The 22,559-nt window shown below is 29.4% G+C and overlaps 1 pseudogene; it reads left to right on the top strand.

Moving 5' to 3' along the window:
* LOC105787614 (cytochrome P450 83B1-like) overlaps nt 1-22,559 on the top strand; it is a 48,038-nt pseudogene that overhangs the window by 2,599 nt on the left and 22,880 nt on the right.

Genomic DNA, 22,559 nt, shown 5'->3' with positions numbered 1-22,559 from the left:
CCAAATTCTCATTTATTAAGCTAAACTCAACATTGATCAACTTAAATTCGAAAGAAATCTCAATTTAAAATTTGTGATATCATATCAAATTGCTTGATGGAAAACAATTTGTGATTTTGATATTCACAAATTAAAAAAAAACTCAAATTCTTTGTTACTTAAGGATCTCCAACCAAATTTTGAAGCAAGATGAGACGTTTTCATATTGTCGTTCCTTTCGCACACGTTATTAGAGGTTAGCAAAATTCAATTTCACTCCAAAACATTTCAAATTTTAATTTACTCAAATTGAAATAATCAAATTAATTTAATTAATTTAATTCTTTTTTTGAATTTTAAATTTGAATTGAATTAAATTTTGAGCTCGAATAATTTAAATAAACTGAATATCAAACATTTTACTTCTCTTCCTCCCAATTTCCCCAAAAAATTTTACTTTCTCTCAAACACTGCAAACATTTTTCATTTTACTTTCCTTCCAACTTTTACTTCCTGCTCAAAAATTTTACTTCCCCAAGCACTCAAAACTTTTTTCCATTTATTTTCTCTCTAAAACTTTTACTTCCCCTAAATCCCTCAAAAAAATTTTCCCCCGTAATTTTTACTTAGCCCCAAACTACAATTCTGTTCTTTTAAATTTATATCTACTATTTATATTATTGAATTATATTTCATATTTTTATTATTTATATTATTGAATTTTTTAATCATGCTAAATCTATATCAATTTCTATTAAAATTGAATTATTGATGATGCCATAAGATTTTTGTGTTAAAAATTTTTGTTGGTATCAAATTTACATTTATCTTTAAAATTTTAAAAATATTTTTTAAATTTCAAAATACATGATGATAAGAATAAGAAGATAATTGAAGCAACTAAGCAAGCGAAAAAGCTAACTCCGTATATAGGGGTGAGCAGAACTCGATTCGATTAAAAAAATAAAAATTTAAATTTCAAGTTAATTGAATCGAGTTATTCGAGTTAACTCAAATAAGTAATTCAAGTTTAGAGTTGGAGTCGAGTTGAATTTTACAATTTGAATAACTTGAATAACAAATTGGTATAAATACTCTTTTGGTCCCTATCAAGTATGAAAATAAGTAAATTTGTCTCGTTCTCTCAACAAAAAATACAAAATAATTCAAAATAATTTTAAAATTCAAAATATTTATAAACATTTCAAAATTTATATGTTTTTAAAATTATAAAATTTCTAAACAAATTATAGAAAAATATGAAGAAAGTTAAAAATTAAAAATTTCTAGAATAATAATTTTGGGGATCTAAATAAGTTAATTAATGATTCAAGTTTATCATGCTAAAGTATTTTATATGGTTTCAAATTTATGTGCTTTAAGATGAAATTAGTTATACTGTAATAAGATTTTAATTTGACATTTTAATTTTTTAATTTAACTTGAACAATTTCTCTCGATTCGATTCGAGTTGAATTTCATTTCACTTGACTCGAGTCGAATATTTTTTAAATCGAGTTAGGATGATAAAATAGGACTAGTTAACTCGAAATTTTTCACTTGATTTGATTCAACTCAATTCGATTGAACACTACCCCTACCCATATATAAAATATTAATAAATAAATCATGAGGGGATGAAAGTTAATAACAATTTTGATTATGGTAGGTGACAATGGCTATAAGGACTAAAGTAATTTTTTTAAATTTAACTCGAACAAATATTTTCGATTCAAATTCCTTCTAACTCGACTCGATTCAAGAAAATTTTAAATCGAGTTAGGATGATAAAATAGGATTCATCAACTCGATTAACTAAAATTTTTTTTATTTGATTCAATCGAACACTCACCCTTATACGTCATTGAAACTAGATTTGTTAAAAGCATATAGGTTTCAAATTTTTCATTCATGACAAACTATTTTTGTCAATGTTAACCATGAATTCTTTAGCTATGGTAATCTTATTAGACATAGTGCCTCTGAATATTTCTATAATAGCCTTATTCATGACCATCATACACATGCTATTTGATCTCTTCTTTCTTTCATTAGAGGCACTCTCATTGGTAAATGTTGAAGGAGGATCAATTCTTAATGCAATGTCAAGATCCATGACTCTAAGAACAACCATAAAATTCTTTTGCCATGATTTAAATTAAGTTGATACCATTCAATATAGGAATCAAGTTAATGTTGACAGTGATGTGGACAGGTGTAATAGTAGTTTAATCAAACAAAGCAATCTCATATAAGGCTTTGAATATAAAGCAAAACAATAATAAATTCGAATAAAGGTAAACCCATCTCAAGATATTGAACACTTTATTAAATTTCATCTTTGGACAAAATATTAATTTGTAAGTGATATCTTGGTATAGTAATTAAACATGGGCAATAAATCTTCCTTTGAACTGATTTATTGCTTAGATGTAAAATCAAATAATTGTCACATGTTTATTACTATAATTGCACATGTAATTTTGTTAAATATTAACCTTCCTTTGCACCAATCGATATTAACACAACTTAAATCACATCCACACAATGTTTTATATTTTTAAACAAAACATTTTTCACTATAGAGATCACTTTAATGATTTATTACTTTAATTAAATTATTTTTTATATATATATATCAATATTATATTCAAATTTAAAATTTAAAATTTTTGAAAATCAAAATTTCTGATCATGCTATAATTTTGAAATACCTTAAAATAAAATTGTTTAAAAGATGTAATAAAAATTGAAAATCTTAATAATATATATTAAATATTAAAAGTAAATATAACATTCGAAAGTTAAATTCAAAAAATTAGATATAGACCACAACCCATAGCCATGATCGAATAAAATTATATCACAAAACCAAAAGCGTTTATATCGATTATAAAACTATATAAATTTCTGAATAAAATGAAAAACAATCACCACATACTATCCCTGACTTTTTAGTAACTTACAAGCATTAGAAAGTATTCAATGGCAATTATAAATCTAGTATGTCCACTACACCAAAACATGCTTTTAGTGGCGTTTGGATAAAAAAAACACCGCTAAAAATAAGCTTTACCGGCGCTTTTTAAAAAACTCCGCTAAAGATCGAGTATTAGCGGCGCTTTTTGGAAAACGCCGCTAAAAATGAGCATTAGCGACGTTTTCCAAAAAGCGCCGCAAAAAACCTAAGCCCAACTATGTTGTTTTTTTGAGTTTTCGGGGCTTTAGTGGCGTTTTTCAAGAAGCGTCGCTAATGCTCGGGGCTTTAGCGGCGTTTTTGGAAAAGAGCCGCTAGTGCTCTATTTTTAATGGCGTTTTTGAAAAAGCGCCGCAAAATATATTTTATCTGTCTATTTATTATTTAATTGGTTTATTTATATTAATTAAAATTCAAATTATTTTTAATTGAATATTCAAAATCTTGAGAAAAAAATAATGACACGTAGAAATAATTTGAAATGAAAAAATTGAAAAAATTTGTTAAAAATGGAAAAATTAAAATACTATTATTCAAAATAATTTTTAAGTTTTTGGGTACATTCTTGAGTGTTTTTATTTTACATATTAAATAATTTCTTATATAATCGTAAAAGAGATAGTATTAATTTTAAAATATTGAATTAATTATCACTATAGTTTAAGGTTTTTGGTTTGGGGTATATGGTTTAGAGTTTAAGGTTTAGGAGTTATTATTTTAAGGTTTATGGATTAAGGGTTTAGGGGTTATGATTTATGGTTTATGGTTTAAAGGATGGGGTTTAAGGTTTAGATGTTATGTGTTAAGGGTTTAGGGTTTAAGGTTTTAGGGTTTAGGTTTATGGTTTAGGGTTTAGATTAACTAGTATTTTCTAATTTATATATTAATTAATTTCTTATATAATTGTAAAATAGATAATATTAATTTGGTTCTTCAAAATCGTGTGAAGATTTGGTTCTTCAAAATCGTTTCGGTGTATTTAAAACTGTTAAAACTGCATTATATTTGTTGAGGGAATAATAAAACAGTAATACTGAGTTTTTAAATATTTTCAAAGAATTTAACATTAAATTAGTTTCACAACGTCTTAATAAGTACAAGGTTAATTTTCATTCTTATTCAACTCCAGGGATATCCCTTTTTTTAATAAGAATTTGCATTGTTGAGTTTCCCGATCCTTTGGCTTAGGATTAGTCAGTTCCATTTCTTGATGGGGGCAGGGAAGAGATATAACTTAGCGGTAAAGTGTCACCTTGCCGTGGCGAAGGTATCAGTTCGAGCCTAATTATCCTTAAACTCAATGTAAGATAATAATGTGATCGGCCCACGACTTTAAATAATTTTTTTATAAAAAATTTATGTTATAGAGCTGCTTATGCTTTAACGACACAGACTAAAAAACAAATTGGGATAGCTTGGTGATTAAATTGAATGTTTTTATAGTTTGCTGATTAAATTAGAAATATACAAAAGAATAGTGACTAATAGGATAGGTTACCCTTAAATAAACTATAATTAAAAACTTTAAAACATAAGCGAAATAATCTAAAGTTATTTGGGCCACACAGTTATAGTCCGTTTGCAAGAAAAAGCTAGGCCCATGAAAGGATAATCCTACCCGGATAGCCGTCATCGTTTTCGAAATCCTATATTTATCTAAAGCTTAAACCCTAAGGGCACGTTTGATTCGCTATAATGGAATAGAGGTGTAATGGAATAGAGCTGTAATGGAATAGAGGCGTGATAGTAATTCAATTGTTTGGTTGAATGGAATGGAATGGAATAGAACTGTAATAGTATTCTTGTATTTGGTTGAATGGAATAATGTTGTAATAGCATAAGGAAAAAAACTAAAATGACTAGAATACCCTTAGCAGAATTTTTTTTAGGTAGATGATTATTGTTATTATTATTAAATTTTAATAAGATTATTAATATAAATAATAAATAATTTAATCATATTTTAACATAATAATTATTAAATATAATTTAATAAAAATATATAATTTAATAAAATTCTTAATATTAAATATTCTTATATGAATTTACTAAAATCATAATATATAATACTATAAAATATAATCTAAAATAATTATTATTAATATATATAATAAATAATAAATAATTTAATCATATTTTAACATAATTATTATTAAATATAATTTAATAAAAATATATAATTTAATAAAATTCTTAATATATATTAAATATTCTTATATGAATTTACTAAAATCATAATATATAATACTATAAAAATAATATATAATCTACTTTATTATTTTTAAACCGCATAATACATATTTAATATGCTAAAATATCATTAGTGAAACAAATAATCTAATTATTCTACAATAAAAACAAAATATTAGAAGTAATAAATAACTTGAGAATTATATTTCACATCAAAATATAATATTCATATATTAACAAAAGTTACATGATTTCATTAGTTTATATGTCATAATCCATAAGATATAAAATTTTACAACATCAAAAAGTTACAACATTGTAACGACATTCTATCATGTCATTATACCATCCAAATATTACAAACACAAAAAGTTGTTTTCAGACATGGTAATGACTCTATTTTAAGAGTTCGACTCCTAATCAGTTGTTTTTATCAGATTTGTCATCCTTGTTCTTGCCTTCAATTCTCCGAACCCGAACATGAAGGATGAGTGAATCTCGGCATTGCCTTAATTGCATCCACAACTTTCACCATTTGCATCTGACACACACCCTTCACGAGGACTACATCATTCATATTCAAACAGTTCAAGATTTTAGGAATAAGATTTTAGGAATGAAACCTCTGCACAGCAATGGCAACTACATCAATACATGCATCAAGACAATAGTTTAATACCTCTTCATGGTACTCTTGTCTCATGAGCACCTAGTTCAAACATGTCCCCAAGAATAGCAACTCTTTTTCCATCACAATCGATGTTTTTCAACGTGTCGATGCCGGCTTTGGTGCTAATGGGATTGGCATTGAAAGCGTCATTCACTATCTTGATGCCACTTTCAGCTACAACAAACTCGGACCTCAGACTAACAGGAACACCCATAGAAGTTGCAATTGCTACTGCTGCACAGTCATTGACAGCCATATGCAGACCCAAAGTCGGAATCACAAACTCCACCCTGGATATGAAGCCAATAAGTTGTTTATGTATCAAAGGCATAAATAGTTTCAAGTGGTTTATATCAAATAAGGATGCAATCCTAGAAAGAAGCCCAAACTACAGAGTACAAACCTAAACATTCTGCATGTTTTGGTCTTTATGAAATAGTTGTTGATAAGGAAAAGTTACAATTTACCCAAAAAAGAAAATTGATATCTGGTTTGAGTCCTAGCTCTTAGATCTCATTTGCCACTAATTTTGTTACTTTGCATTCCATTTATAATTATATTCCAATATAATTTTAATCACCATTGATAGATAGGCCCTACTCTTGTGAATGGTGATGATGAATGTATTGAACAATAGCACAACCCTTTGGTACCAACTGATCATTCACTTCAGTTTCGAAAAGTGGATCTCAAAGCAAGAATGTAACTATGTTCTTCAAAATCTCAACTCTAAAAGGGAACCATTCATTGAGAGAAAAATTCCTGCTTTTCAATTGACTTTCCAGAGTTGCCCCAAATAATTAGTAAGGATCTATTCATTTCAACCACTCTTTGGTCCAAGAGTGGTTCAATTTGAAAAAGAAAAACTTACATCTCCATGTTTTTCTGTAAGACAACTTGAATTCCAAGTTCAACTCCAGCTCCGACTAAAATAATAGACAAGGGATACTCACTGCAAAGTAATCGGTATATTAGGAAGTTGAACATAGAAGAAAACATCATTTGGGAACACAAGCGACGATATAGCACCTTGCTTTTACTATTGCTTCGACTGTTTTTGTTTCTTGTGGGCTTAGTTGGCCATGCTCTGTATCAACACTTCTATTCACCTGCATCCATTACCAGATAGAAACTATTGACAAATATTTCACTTAAAAACATGCTTTAGATAGAAAGCTCAAATTTCAGCAACGGAAGATCATTACCGGAGGAGTCTTGCAGTAACTAACGGGGTTAAAAGGATAAAAAACAAATTTGCCTAGTGCTGTGGTCATTCTATACTAGGACTAGATTATAATGTATAATTTATAATTATTCCCAAACCAAGTATTTGAGTGTGTTTAAGGAGGATTTACCAAGCATTTGAAATTAAACAAATTATTGTACAACACAAAGCAGGTAAGTTGCCTGCCCATCGGCTATTATCAGCAACAAATTTTGAAACAAATAACAGGTTTAAACTCAGTTGATTATGTGCTATTATTAAGATTAAAACAATGGCCAGCTTTTTTGGAAAAGAGGTACCAGTTTCATATAGAAAGGCCCATTTCCATATCAAGTTGTGATCAGAAGTAGCAAGTAATCAACAATGAAAATAGCAGGAAAAGAAAAACCTATCAAGCTTCAATTCTAAGGCAAATGCAGTGTCACTCAACGCCTATCCCATCTGCATCATCTATCTATAAGGTTATCAAATTATACGCCATTAATTTGCCCCGTTTTCTTTGGAATTCAGTAATGCATTTATCCGGATAAACTTAAGTTAATTAATAGAAAGATCAACGCTTTTAACATTATAGAAGCAATCACATACTTATTGCTTCAAAATGCAACAATCAGAAATGCTGCTAAACTATTAACACCAGATATTAAGTATAATGATGAGGGGAATAACCCAGAGCACAATATAAACAGATCATAATCTAAACTTCATGCTTTATGGACAATTTTCAAAGCTAACTCAATAATCGTAAATTGGATAATTAGAGGAACCTGAAACAGGACTATTGTTTAGAAAGCACCAAATTTAGAGGTTGGAAATTTGAGAAGGAAGAGTCTAAATTTGGACTTTCTTTTTGGATTTTGTTGTCAAATACATTGATTGAACAAAATGAAAAGATGTCATGTTGGTGACAAAGCTTAAATAAACAAGCAAGCAATGATCATTAGGCAATTGGAAGAGGCTTTCTCGGAGAAGAAAGCCTTTATTTGTACATGAGCCTTTGGTATGACACCCTGAGAATGGTGTAAGGGACCAGAGAGATTTAGATCCTGTATCCCTAAATTGTGATAGGAGAGGATTAAGAAAAAGTCATATATTTCTACCCTCGGGTTGCAGTGGGAGAATGATGGTACAATTTTGCATCTCAGTGGATTGAACTTTGAGGTTTACAGTGGGGGCAATTTGACTAAGTGTTTCTTTAAAAACGCCAGCCGGGCAGGAGAGCGTTGAAGCACAACAGTGACAAGACCTTAACAAACTTCGAGCGATGACAACCTAAGCGGGATCATTCTCCAAAAAAAATCTACATTCATACAAACACCATTCACACATGTCTAGTTAGGAGCATTTGATTCATTTTGATCATGCCATCCTAATCATTAGGCATAATTAGGTGTATTATACAGGTCGTGTTCCCCAGAACAGATCGGTGAAATCAAGAGCCTTATCTCCCTAAGCAGCAGTGGAGTAGGTTGAAAATTTGAAATCTTACTCTCCCAAGCAGTGCAGTGGAGCAGATTAAAGCCACAACGGTGAATCTTGCTTCCCCGACACTACGGTTAAAAAGATTAAAGCTACAGCAACGAATCTTACTTCTTAGGCGGTGCAGTGGAACAGATTAAAGCCACAACGGTGAATCTTGCCTCCCTGACATTGCGGTTAAAAAGATTAAAGCTACAACAATGAATCTTACCTCCCAGGCGGTGCAGTGGAACAGATTAAAGCCACAACGGAGAATCTTGCCTCCCTGACATTGCAGTTAAAAAGATTAAAGCTACAGCAGTGAATCTTACCTCCCAGGCGGTGCAGTGGAACAGATTAAAGCCACAACGGTGAATCTTGCCTCCTTGACATTGGGGTTTAAAAGATTAAAGCTACAGTAGTGAATCTTACTTCCCAGGCGGTGTAGTGGAACAGATTAAAGCCACAACGGTGAATCTTGCCTCCTTGACATTGGGGTTAAAAAGATTAAAGCTACAGCAGTGAATCTTACTTCCCAGGCGGTGCAGTGGAACAGATTAAAGCCACAACGGTGAACCTTGCCTCCCTGACATTGCGGTTAAAAAGATTAAAGCTACAGCAACGAATCGTACCTCCCAGGCGGTGTAGCGGAACAGATTAAAGCCACAACGGCGAATCTTGCTTCCCCGACATTGCAGTTAAAAAGATTTAAGCCACAACAACGAATCTTACTTTCCAAAAGTTACGAGTTACAAATCCTATCTCCCTGATATTACAGTGGAGTGGATCGAAGCGCCAATTGTAATACCCCGAAAATGTTCACAGCAAGATATTATCTTTGATATAATAAAATAAGAAAATAAAGCGTCAAAAAGGGGAAATTTTGGAGTTATGTCAACATTGGGTCGTATATTATGACATATTAGTTCAAGAAAGGATTAAATCGTAAAAGTGAGAAAAGTTTTGTTGCCCAAGAGTAAATACTCAAAAATTAAGGGGTTAAAGTGTAAATATGAAAAGTTGAAGGACCAATGGTGTAAATATTTTAAGGGTGGGATTAGGACCAAATTGAAAAAGGTGAATAAGTTTGAGGGACTAAATCACAATTTTACCAAATTAAGTGATGACTTAAGATGGAATTTTAAAAGATCATGAAGGGCAAAATGGTCAATTAGAAGAGAGAGAAATCTAGAAGATAATGATGATGTTGGAGATATTTTAGATTAAATAAATAAATATTAGTTTATTAATATTTTGATTTGATTTTTAAATGATATGTTATTATTTTATTATTTTAATATTTACTATATATATATATGTGGAAAGAAAGAGGAGAAGGATAAAACCCACCATCTTTTCCATGCAATTCACGTTAGAAGAGAAGAGAAGAAAGAAAGTTTTACTTTCTTTACAATTTAATCCTTCCACCAAAAATTCATCATTTTATCTAGAAATCAAAAGAATTTTCATATCCATCAAGAGAGAAAGATAACAAGGAGACTACGGGAGCTAGAATATCAAGTTAGATTCAAGAAATAGAAGCTGGAGGAGAGAAAATCAAGTTAAAGATTGAAATCAATATGACAAGGTAAGTACATCAAGATTTTAATATATTTTTAAGTTTGATATTATTGAAAAAGCATGGAAATGATGTTAATGTAAAGTTTTTGTATATATGGTCCAATGTTCTTGATATGTTAGTGAAGAGAAAATAAGAGAAAGTGATGAGAAATAGTGTAGAGAAAGAAAATAAGGGTGTTATAAACATGGTAATAAACATCTTGCACTAAAATGGTTTTGGACAGTAATAGAGGATCACTTTGAAAAATCACCATAAATTATGAAAATAGAATTAGAGTATGAATAAAATATGGAATTAAAGCTTATTGAGTCTAGTTTCTCATAAAAGAAACGGTGTAAGTAATGGAATTGTAAATTATGAGATATAATAAATTTTGTGAGATAAGGTCAGAATGAATTCGGGTTCCCCTGTTCTGACTTGGAAAAATCATTAAAATTGTACAAAAATAGTTATTTGTTAAAATTTATATCTTTAAAATCCTTAATGAGTATATTTTCAATAGAAACAAATGGGGACATAATCCAAATTCTGAACAAAGAGATAATTAATTTTTAGTGGAGAAGGGTCGGAATTGTCAGACAGCAGAAAAAAGGTAAATTTAAAGAATAAACTGTACTTATTGGCTGAACCAAAAATTCTGAAAATTTTATGGTAAGAATGTATGTGAGTCTAGTTTTAGGTAAAATGAGAAGATCCTAATTTGGAGTTCTGTAGCTCAAGATAAAAATAATTTAGTGGCTATGACTCAAATGGACAGCTTTGAATAAATTTACAAGTAAATTGTGAAATCATAGATAATGTTACTTATAAGCATGTATTATAAATTAAGGATGTGGAATGGAGAGGAGGAGGAGGAAAATATATATATGAATATTCAGTTAGCATGGATAACTTGCACGTTTGGACTAGGGACTAAATTGAATAAAAGTAAAACTTTAAGGGTAAATTTGTAAAAATGTCAAAAAGTGACTAAATTGCATGAAATGAATTGTTTTATTATTTAAATTAGTAAATGGAATGAAATATTAATTTAGATTAAGATTGGGTGAAAATTTGTGAAAATAGAAAACTTCCAAAATATCCACGAATTTTGGTATTTACGCAATTTAGTCAGTAGCTCGAATGAGCTATATTACGTAATAATTTTAATTGAAGTGAATGCTATTTGGTAATGAAAATTATATATATGTGTATTATTATTGGAATTAAATTATTATTGGTAATATGTATAATTATTTGATACATTTAGCTGATTATCGGAAGCTAAATTGAGTTGGAAGCTTGTTGGAGATATATCACAGTATCCATTGGTTCTATCGGTAATTTTGGATGATTTGATTCTGGTTATAATGGCATGTATAAGTTAAATTGGTTAACGTTAGCTCATTAATGTATTGATTTTGATTGGTTATAAATATGAATGCTAGATAAAATGAAATGTCGAAAATTAATTAGTAAACTCGGTAATGCCTCGTACCCTATTTTGGTGTCGAATACGGGTAAGGGGTGTTACATTTAATGGTATCAGAGCTACGGTTTAGTCGGTTCTCGGGCCAAACGTAGTATATGTGATGTCTGGAAATACATGCCATTATATAACCTGTGATAGTGTGATATCTCTCGACTCTGATGAGATTTGTTTTACTTATGAACAGAGATGTTTTCCTAACCGAGCTAATTTTGATAATGTCGAAAGTGATAGTATATGAGTAAAAAGTTGATTATGATGAATCGGAACTCATATAGGTATGAATAAATGTTTTATAAGACATGTCGATGATGAATGTTATGTTATATGTGTTATTAGAAGAAAAACATATTGCTACAAGAAATATTGTGTTGATGACTAAATTGCAAAACATGTAAAAGTGATATATGAAGTACATGAAATGGATTGTTTATTTATTTAAATTACAAGAATTTATTTTACTGAGCCTAAGGATTGAAATCGTCATTAATTAAAAGCTTAGGGGTAGAGCATTAATTGAATATATCAGAATATGAAATGAATAAAAGTGATGATCAAATTTGTTTAGAAAGATCCGAATGACTCAAATACGAGACTTGAACATGGAAAAGAAAAGATATCGGATTAGTGAAATTGTAAACACGAACAAGTAACGAGGTAAGTTTGTGTAACTTGAATTATATTCTTAAATGCTTGAAATGTTTGTTATTGATGTGAATATGATTTGAATGTTCATTGTATGAAAATTGATGAAACATTGATATATTTGATAAAAAGGGGAAGAAATCCCGGTTGGATGGAAGGAACATTCGATAGATCTCTGAAAAGGAATTGACGGTAAAAGGATCTAGCAGGACGGGTGATCCTATCTGATATAGCCCTCCGAAGAATATGTGTGAAAAGATCTAGCCGGACGGGTGATCTTGATATAGCCCTCCGAAGAATATGTGGAAAATGGATTTAGCTTGGACGGGTAATCCGAATTAGGTCTGAATTTAGCTTTGGTGGTAATTGGATCCAAGCTCATTAGAGTAATTGTCGTTGCGAGGATTTAGCTTTGGGTGGTAATCCCGACAATACTCTATGAGTTTACATTCTGAGGATTTAAATTTGGACTAGCAATCCCATTGTATGGATGAGGTTCAGAGTGTGCTCTCTTGCGAGGATTTAGCTTTGGTGGTAATCCATTTGTAAGAAATGAGGTTCATGAGTGTGCTCTTTGAATTGGAAAATGTGTGCACATGGATATGAATTGGCGTATCGGACTTGTACACTAAAAGTGTACCTCTGAAAATCCATCAATTTCCACGATATTCAACGGATAAATATGGAAAAATAATAAGGGTAATAGAAAACATGGAATTGAATTATTATTGGTATTGATCTGAAATAAATATAACCATTGATATTTAAATGATATAACGGTAAAGTTACAAGTGAGATAACATGAATTTAAAATGAACTATTCTTGGTATGTACGAAATTCATGAAAATGATGGTACATGAAATATCAAAATAATAAAATGAATGATATATGTTTATGAAGAAATGACAAGAGAATGATATGTATCATGACATGTAAATGTATGATTATCTTTAATATGTTGATACAAGAAAATTATGCATAATGAGTTTATATGTAATGTGTGCAAGTACACTATCTAGTATTCTTGCTTGATGTATTCTTGCTTGATGCTTAGGCAAGTGCCAAGCTATTGGTTGAATGGTATTATGATTAATTATATAATGCATTGAATTGGAAAGTATTTAAGTGAAAATAGGCTAGCACTCACTAAAAAGTGGTAAGGTTTAGATTATACAATTTCTTATGAAATAACTTATCATGTGATCAATTCGAAAAAGACTTCGGAAATGTATTAGCTTGTGATTGTGGTTGAATGAAATGTTTATGACATGTGTGTCACGCATATGGAAGAAGAGTGGAAAGTAAAGAAATGAAAATGAAAAGAAAGAAATTATGAAGAGTTAAAGTTGTTTAAAATCCTATATTGCTAGGGATAAAATGAACAAGTAATGATGTGGATTTATTTACCTTGTGAGTTGATGAATATAGCCACATGAGCATTGTGGTATCAATATTAAATTATTCTTGATAATTATAAATTTCATATTTGAAATGAATGAACATGATTAAAGTTTATCTGAGCTTACTAAGCATTTATTGCTTACATACTTGTTAATAGGGGTAAACAAGTGATATTACAAAAGCGAATGAAATTGATCGATTGATTTATTGAAGAAATGAGAAAGTTGAAATTGTGAATTAAATGGAGACTGAAAATAAAGGACATGAACTAAAGGTTCACAAGATGATTAAATTCAGTTTGAGGATATCGATATTAATTTTATTAATTGTTATTGTTGAAAATTTGGAGATGAACTATAAATTAATATCTATATACCAATAAATCATTATATGTTTGATATTTCAAGAAAAGCGAGAATGTATATTAATTATGAATTTCCTTGTAAATTGAGCAAAAAGGAAACATAGGATTATATGAATGACTCCAAAAGTAATCTACTAAAGGTCTTCTATTCTTATGGAAAGGAAAATGAAGTTCATGATCAAAAGAAAACAAGGAAATTTCGAGGACGAAATTTATTTTAAGGGGAGAGAAATGTAATACCGAAAATCTTTACAGTAAGATATTATCTTTGATATAATAAAATAAGAAAATAAAGCGTCAAAAAGGGGAAATTTTGGAGTTATGTCAACATTGGGTCGTATATTATGACATATTAGTTCAAGAAAGGATTAAATCGTAAAAGTGAGAAAAGTTTTGTTGCCCAAGAGTAAATACTCAAAAATTAAGGGGTTAAAGTGTAAATATGAAAAGTTGAAGGACCAATGGTGTAAATATTTTAAGGGTGGGATTAGGACCAAATTGAAAAAGGTGAATAAGTTTGAGGGACTAAATCACAATTTTACCAAATTAAGTGATGACTTAAGATGGAATTTTAAAAGATCATGAAGGGCAAAATGGTCAATTAGAAGAGAGAGAAATCTAGAAGATAATGATGATGTTGGAGATATTTTAGATTAAATAAATAAATATTAGTTTATTAATATTTTGATTTGATTTTTAAATGATATGTTATTATTTTATTATTTTAATATTTACTATATATATATATGTGGAAAGAAAGAGGAGAAGGATAAAACCCACCATCTTTTCCATGCAATTCACGTTAGAAGAGAGAAGAAAGAAAGTTTTACTTTCTTTACAATTTAGTCCTTCCACCAAAAATTCATCATTTTATCTAGAAATCAAAAGAATTTTCATATCCATCAAGAGAGAAAGATAACAAGGAGACTATGGGGAGCTAGAATATCAAGTTAGATTCAAGAAATAGAAGCTGGAGAGAGAGAAAATCAAGTTAAAGATTGAAATCAATATGACAAGGTAAGTACATCAAGATTTTAATATATTTTTAAGTTTGATATTATTGAAAAAGCATGGAAATGATGTTAATGTAAAGTTTTTGTATATATGGTCCAATTTTCTTGATATGTTAGTGAAGAGAAAATAAGAGAAAGTGATGAGAAATAGTGTAGAGAAAGAAAATAAGGGTGTTATAAACATGGTAATAAACATCTTGCACTAAAATGGTTTTGGACAGTAATAGAGGATCACTTTGAAAAATCACCATAAATTATGAAAATAGAATTAGAGTATGAATAAAATATGGAATTAAAGCTTATTGAGTCTAGTTTCTCATAAAAGAAACGGTGTAAGTAATGGAATTGTAAATTATGAGATATAATAAATTTTGTGAGATAAGGTCAGAATGAATTCGGGTTCCCCTGTTCTGACTTGGAAAAATCATTAAAAATTGTACAAAAATAGTTATTTGTTAAAATTTATATCTTTAAAATCCTTAATGAGTATATTTTCAATAGAAACAAATGGGGACATCATCCAAATTCTGAACAAAGAGATAATTAATTTTTAGTGGAGAAGGGTCGGAATTGTCAGACAGCAGAAAAAAGGTAAATTTAAAGAATAAACTGTACTTATTGGCTAAACCAAAAATTCTGAAAATTTTATGGTAAGAATGTATGTGAGTCTAGTTTTAGGTAAAATGAGAAGATCCTAATTTGGAGTTCTGTAGCTCAAGATAAAAATAATTTAGTGGCTATGACTCAAATGGACAGCTTTGAATAAATTTACAAGTAAATTGTGAAATCATAGATAATGTTACTTATAAGCATGTATTATAAATTAAGGATGTGGAATGGAGAGGAGGAGGAGGAAAATATATATATGAATATTCAGTTAGCATGGATAACTTGCACGTTTCAGACTCAGGGACTAAATTGAATAAAAGTAAAACTTTAAGGGTAAATTTGTAAAAATGTCAAAAAGTGACTAAATTGCATGAAATGAATTGTTTTATTATTTAAATTAGTAAATGGAATGAAATATTAATTTAGATTAAGATTGGGTGAAAATTTGTGAAAAATAGAAAACTTCCAAAATATCCCTGAATTTTGGTATTTCCGCAATTTAGTCAGTAGCTCGAATGAGCTATATTCTGTAATAATTTTAATTGAAGTGAATGCTATTTGGTAATGAAAATTATATATATGTGTGTATTATTATTGGAATTAAATTATTATTGGTAATATGTATAATTATTTGATACATTTAGCTGATTATCGGAAGCTAAATTGAGTTGGAAGCTTGTTGGAGATATATCACAGTATCCATTGGTTCTATCGGTAATTTTGGATGATTTGATTCTGGTTATAATGGCATGTATAAGTTAAATTGGTTAACGTTAGCTCATTAATGTATTGATTTTGATTGGTTATAAATATGAATGCTAGATAAAAATGAAATGTCTGAAAATTAATTAGTAAACTCCGGTAATGCCTCGTACCCTATTTTGGTGTCGAATACGGGTAAGGGGTGTTACATTTAATGGTATCAGAGCTACGGTTTAGTCGGTTCTCGGGCCAAACGTAGTATATGTGATGTCTGGAAATACATGCCATTATATAACCTGTGATAGTGTGATATCTCTCGACTCTGATGAGATTTGTTTTACTTATGAACAGAGATGTTTTCCTAACCGAGCTAATTTTGATAATGTCGAAAGTGATAGTATATGAGTAAAAAGTTGATTATGATGAATCGGAACTCATATAGGTATGAATAAATGTTTTATAAGACATGTCGATGATGAATGTTATGTTATATGTGTTATTAGAAGAAAAACATATTGCTACAAGAAATATTGTGTTGATGACTAAATTGCAAAACATGTAAAAGTGATATATGAAGTACATGAAATGGATTGTTTATTTATTTAAATTACAAGAATTTATTTTTCTGAGCCCAAGGATTGAAATCGTCATTAATTAAAAGCTTAGTGGTAAAATGGTAATCTTGCCTAGAGCATTAATTGAATATATCAAAATATGAAATGAATAAAAGTGATGATCAAATTTGTTTAGAAAGATCCGAATGACTCAAATACGAGACTTGAACGTGGAAAAGAAAAGATGTCAGATTAGTGAAATTGTAAACACGAACAAGTAACGAGGTAAGTTCGTGTAACTTGAATTATATTCTTAAATGCTTGAAATGTTTGTTGTTGATGTGAATATGATTTGAATGTTCATTGTATGAAAATTGATGAAACATTGATATATTTGATAAAAGGGGAAGAAATCCCGGTTGGATGGAAGGAAAATTCGATGGATCTCTGAAAAGGAATTGACGGTAAAAAGGATCTAGCCCGGACGGGTGATCCTATCCTGATATAGCCCTCCCGAAGAATATGTGTGAAAAAGATCTAGCCCGGACGGGTGATCTTGATATAGCCCTCCCGAAGAATATGTGGAAAATGGATTTAGCCCGGACGGGTAATCCGAATTAGGGTCTGAATTTAGCTGGGTGGTAATTGGATCCAAGCTCATTAGAGTAATTGTCGTTGCTGAGGATTTAGCTTGGGTGGTAATCCGACAATACTCTATGAGTTTATTCTGAGGATTTAATTTGGACTAGCAATCCATTGTATGGATGAGGTTCGCAGGAGTGTGCTCTCTTGCAGGGGATTTAGCCTGGACTGGTAATCCCGCTGTAAGAAATGAGGTTCGCGGGAGTGTGCTCTTTGAATTGGAAAATGTGTGCACATGGATATGAATTGACGTATCCGGACTTGTACACTAAAAGTGTACCTCTGAAAATCCATCGAATTTCCACGATATTCAACGGGATAAATATGGAAAAATAATAAGGGTAATAGAAAACATGGAATTGAATTATTATTGGTATTGATCTGAAATAAATATAACCATTGATATTTAAATGATATAACGGGTAAAGTTCTGAAGTGAGATAACATGAATTTAAAATGAACTATTACTGGTATGTACGAAATTCATGAAAATGATGGTACATGAAATATCAAAATAATAAAATGAATGATATATGTTTATGAAGAAATGACAAGAGAATGATATGTATCATGACATGTAAATGTATGATTATCTTTAATATGTTGATACAAGAAAATTATGCATAATGAGTTTATATGTAATGTGTGCAAGTACACTATCTAGTATTCTTGCTTGATGTATTCTTGCTTGATGCTTAGGCAAGTGCCAAGCTATTGGTTGAATGGTATTATGATTAATTATATAATGCATTGAATTGGAAAGTATTTAAGTGAAAATAGGCTAGCACTCACTAAAAAGTGGTAAGGTTTAGATTATACAATTTCTTATGAAATAACTTATCATGTGATCAATTCGAAAAAGACTTCGGAAATGTATTAGCTTGTGATTGTGGTTGAATGAAATGTTTATGACATGTGTGTCACGCATATGGAAGAAGAGTGGAAAGTAAAGAAATGAAAATGAAAAGAAAGAAATTATGAAGAGTTAAAGTTGTTTAAAATCCTATATTGCTAGGGATAAAATGAACAAGTAATGATGTGGATTTATTTACCTTGTGAGTTGATGAATATAGCCACATGAGCATTGTGGTATCAATATTAAATTATTCTTGATAATTATAAATTTCATATTTGAAATGAATGAACATGATTAAAGTTTATACGAGCTTACTAAGCATTTATTGCTTACATACTTGTTAATAGGGGTAAACAAGTGATATTACAAAAACGAATGAAATTGATCGATTGATTTATTGAAGAAATGAGAAAGTTGAAATTGTGAATTAAATGGAGACTGAAAATAAAGGACATGAACCAAAGGTTCACAAGATGATTAAATTCAGTTTGAGGATATACGATATTAATTTTATTAATTGTTATTGTTGAAAATTTGGAGATGAACTATAAATTAATATCTATATACCAATAAATCATTATATGTTTGATATTTCAAGAAAACTGAGAATGTATATTAATTATGAATTTCCTTGTAAATTGAGCAAAAGGAAACATAGGATTATATGAATGACTCAAAAGTAATCTACTAAAGGTCTTCTATTCTTATGGAAAGGAAAATGAAGTTCATGATCAAAAGAAAACAAGGAAATTTCGAGGACGAAATTTATTTTAAGGGGAGAGAAATGTAATACCCCGAAAATCTTTACAGTAAGATATTATCTTTGATATAATAAAATAAGAAAATAAAGCGTCAAAAAGGGGAAATTTTGGAGTTATGTCAACATTGGGTCGTATATTATGACATATTAGTTCAAGAAAGGATTAAATCGTAAAAGTGAGAAAAGTTTTGTTGCCCAAGAGTAAATACTCAAAAATTAAGGGGTTAAAGTGTAAATATGAAAAGTTGAAGGACCAATGGTGTAAATATTTTAAGGGTGGGATTAGGACCAAATTGAAAAAGGTGAATAAGTTTGAGGGACTAAATCACAATTTTACCAAATTAAGTGATGACTTAAGATGGAATTTTAAAAGATCATGAAGGGCAAAATGGTCAATTAGAAGAGAGAGAAATCTAGAAGATAATGATGATGTTGGAGATATTTTAGATTAAATAAATAAATATTAGTTTATTAATATTTTGATTTGATTTTTAAATGATATGTTATTATTTTATTATTTTAATATTTACTATATATATATGTGGAAAGAAAGAGGAGAAGGATAAAACCCACCATCTTTTCCATGCAATTCACGTTAGAAGAGAAGAGAAGAAAGAAAGTTTTACTTTCTTTACAATTTAGTCCTTCCACCAAAAATTCATCATTTTTATCTAGAAATCAAAAGAATTTTCATATCCATCAAGAGAGAAAGATAACAAGGAGACTACGGGGAGCTAGAATATCAAGTTAGATTCAAGAAATAGAAGCTGGAGGAGAGAGAAAATCAAGTTAAAGATTGAAATCAATATGACAAGGTAAGTACATCAAGATTTTAATATATTTTTAAGTTTGATATTATTGAAAAAGCATGGAAATGATGTTAATGTAAAGTTTTTGTATATATGGTCCAATGTTCTTGATATGTTAGTGAAGAGAAAATAAGAGAAAGTGATGAGAAATAGTGTAGAGAAAGAAAATAAGGGTGTTATAAACATGGTAATAAACATCTTGCACTAAAATGGTTTTGGACAGTAATAGAGGATCACTTTGAAAAATCACCATAAATTATGAAAATAGAATTAGAGTATGAATAAAATATGGAATTAAAGCTTATTGAGTCTAGTTTCTCATAAAAGAAACGGTGTAAGTAATGGAATTGTAAATTATGAGATATAATAAATTTTGTGAGATAAGGTCAGAATGAATTCAGGTTCCCCTGTTCTGACTTGGAAAAATCATTAAAATTGTACAAAAATAGTTATTTGTTAAAATTTATATCTTTAAAATCCTTAATGAGTATATTTTCAATAGAAACAAATGGGGACATCATCCAAATTCTGAACAAAGAGATAATTAATTTTTAGTGGAGAAGGGTCGGAATTGTCAGACAGCAGAAAAAGGTAAATTTAAAGAATAAACTGTACTTATTGGCTGAACCAAAAATTCTGAAAATTTTATGGTAAGAATGTATGTGAGTCTAGTTTTAGGTAAAATGAGAATATCCTAATTTGGAGTTCTGTAGCTCAAGATAAAAATAATTTAGTGGCTATGACTCAAATGGACAGCTTTGAATAAATTTACAAGTAAATTGTGAAATCATAGATAATGTTACTTATAAGCATGTATTATAAATTAAGGATGTGGAATGGAGAGGAGGAGGAGGAAAATATATATATGAATATTCAGTTAGCATGGATAACTTGCACGTTTCAGACTCAGACTCAGATTCGGATTGGAGTTGAATGGATGGGGGGAGGGGCTTTTGATTTTCGATGCGGCGCAGAATGGAAGGCTTTAGGGTTGTTTAGGCTTAGTTTTCTTTGTTTAATACATATTATTGAAACAACACCATTTGGGCCTTGCTTCAGTGGCACCAAAACGGTGCCTTATAGAGCTATACCCGATGACCCGATCCAACTGCGGCTAGATCCACGTGTTTGGTGTGGGGAGGGGTAATTTCGCTCCAAGTCCTTCTCATTTTGTGTTGTATTTCAATTCGGTCTTGTGAATTTCTTTAATTTTGAGCAATGCGATTTGTCATTGATTTCATTTGGGTCCATTACGCAATGAAGCGTTTTGGGAGACAGGATATTCCTTATTTTGATCCCCCACGTTATTCGCGCTTTGTAATTTGGTCCCAACCTTTTATTTATTTTAGATTTCCTCCTGAATTACTGTTTTAATGCCAATTAAGTCTTTTGTTTTGTTATTGTCGCTATAAAATTATTTAAGTGCCTTAGTTACTGTTGTTATTATTGGTATTACTATGTTAGTTTACATGTTTATTTATTTCTACATATATACAATATTTTATTTTAGATCTTTATATATATATATATATATATATTCGTTTGAATTTTAAAAAATCACACAATAGCATTTCATGATCCTTTCATATATGTATATATAATTTATATTAAAAGTATTTTATTGTACATATGTATGTAATATAATGTTATTAACTTCAAATCGTAAATTTTATTTTTAGGCACAAATATTTTATTCTTTCTAAACTTGCTATTCTATTTATATATATATATATATATATATATATATATATACATTATTATTGTATATATACTATTGTTTACATTAAATTTTATTTTATCTAGGTCAATATATATATATATATTAATTTTAAGATTTATTCACTTTTATTTATTTTAATTTTTACTTACAATTCTTTCTTTAAAATTCATTTAAACATTTTATTTTTAGTTATATTATAAAATGGCTTCAAATTTTATATTAATTACTTTTTATATTTTTTTGTGTACATTTTAAATCCTAAATTTATTTGCTCTCATTTTTGTTTTAGGAGTTGCATTTCATTTTCCTTTTAGATTAATAATTTTGAATGTTAATGTTAATATTTGCATAATGTATAGTTGAAATTATTGTTATTATGTTTATTCATGTTTACTTATTGATTCATTATCCATTGGAGCGTATTTGCTATTCAAATTTTGCATGATTCATTATTTATTTAATTACTGTGTTTTTTGTTTCGATAAAAGCATTAGAATCACCTTTTTGATAAAATACCGGTATTCACGATTCTCGAGAGAAGTGTGCCTTAACTCACTGGGCTTCAATTTTTTTCCGATGAATTTAGATAGCCGAGTACCTTTTTTGTAATAAGACCATTTGATTTCTAAATAAAGCTTTTAGGGATTTCAAAATGTTGAATCCTAACTTACTGGATATGACATTTTGCTATCTCGAGTTAAGGATTTTAAAATAAAGGCAATATTTGGTGTTTAGGAATGTCGAGAAATTGAATCCTAACTTATGGGATTCTGATTTCTTGATTGACCCAAATAACCAAATATCCTTATTAAAATACAAGAATTTTTAAAAAAATTTAAAAGATATACGTAATTTTGAGGATTTGAAATGTTGCACTCTAACTTACTAAGTGTGACAATTTATTTCTTTGAAATAAGTGAGCCTTATCATCCAA

Source organism: Gossypium raimondii, chromosome 2 (assembly GCF_025698545.1).
Source record: "Gossypium raimondii isolate GPD5lz chromosome 2, ASM2569854v1, whole genome shotgun sequence".
NCBI classification, from domain to species: Eukaryota; Viridiplantae; Streptophyta; class Magnoliopsida; order Malvales; family Malvaceae; genus Gossypium; species Gossypium raimondii.
Note: the sequence above shows the minus strand (reverse complement) of the source record. Positions and strands in the feature narration are given on the sequence as shown.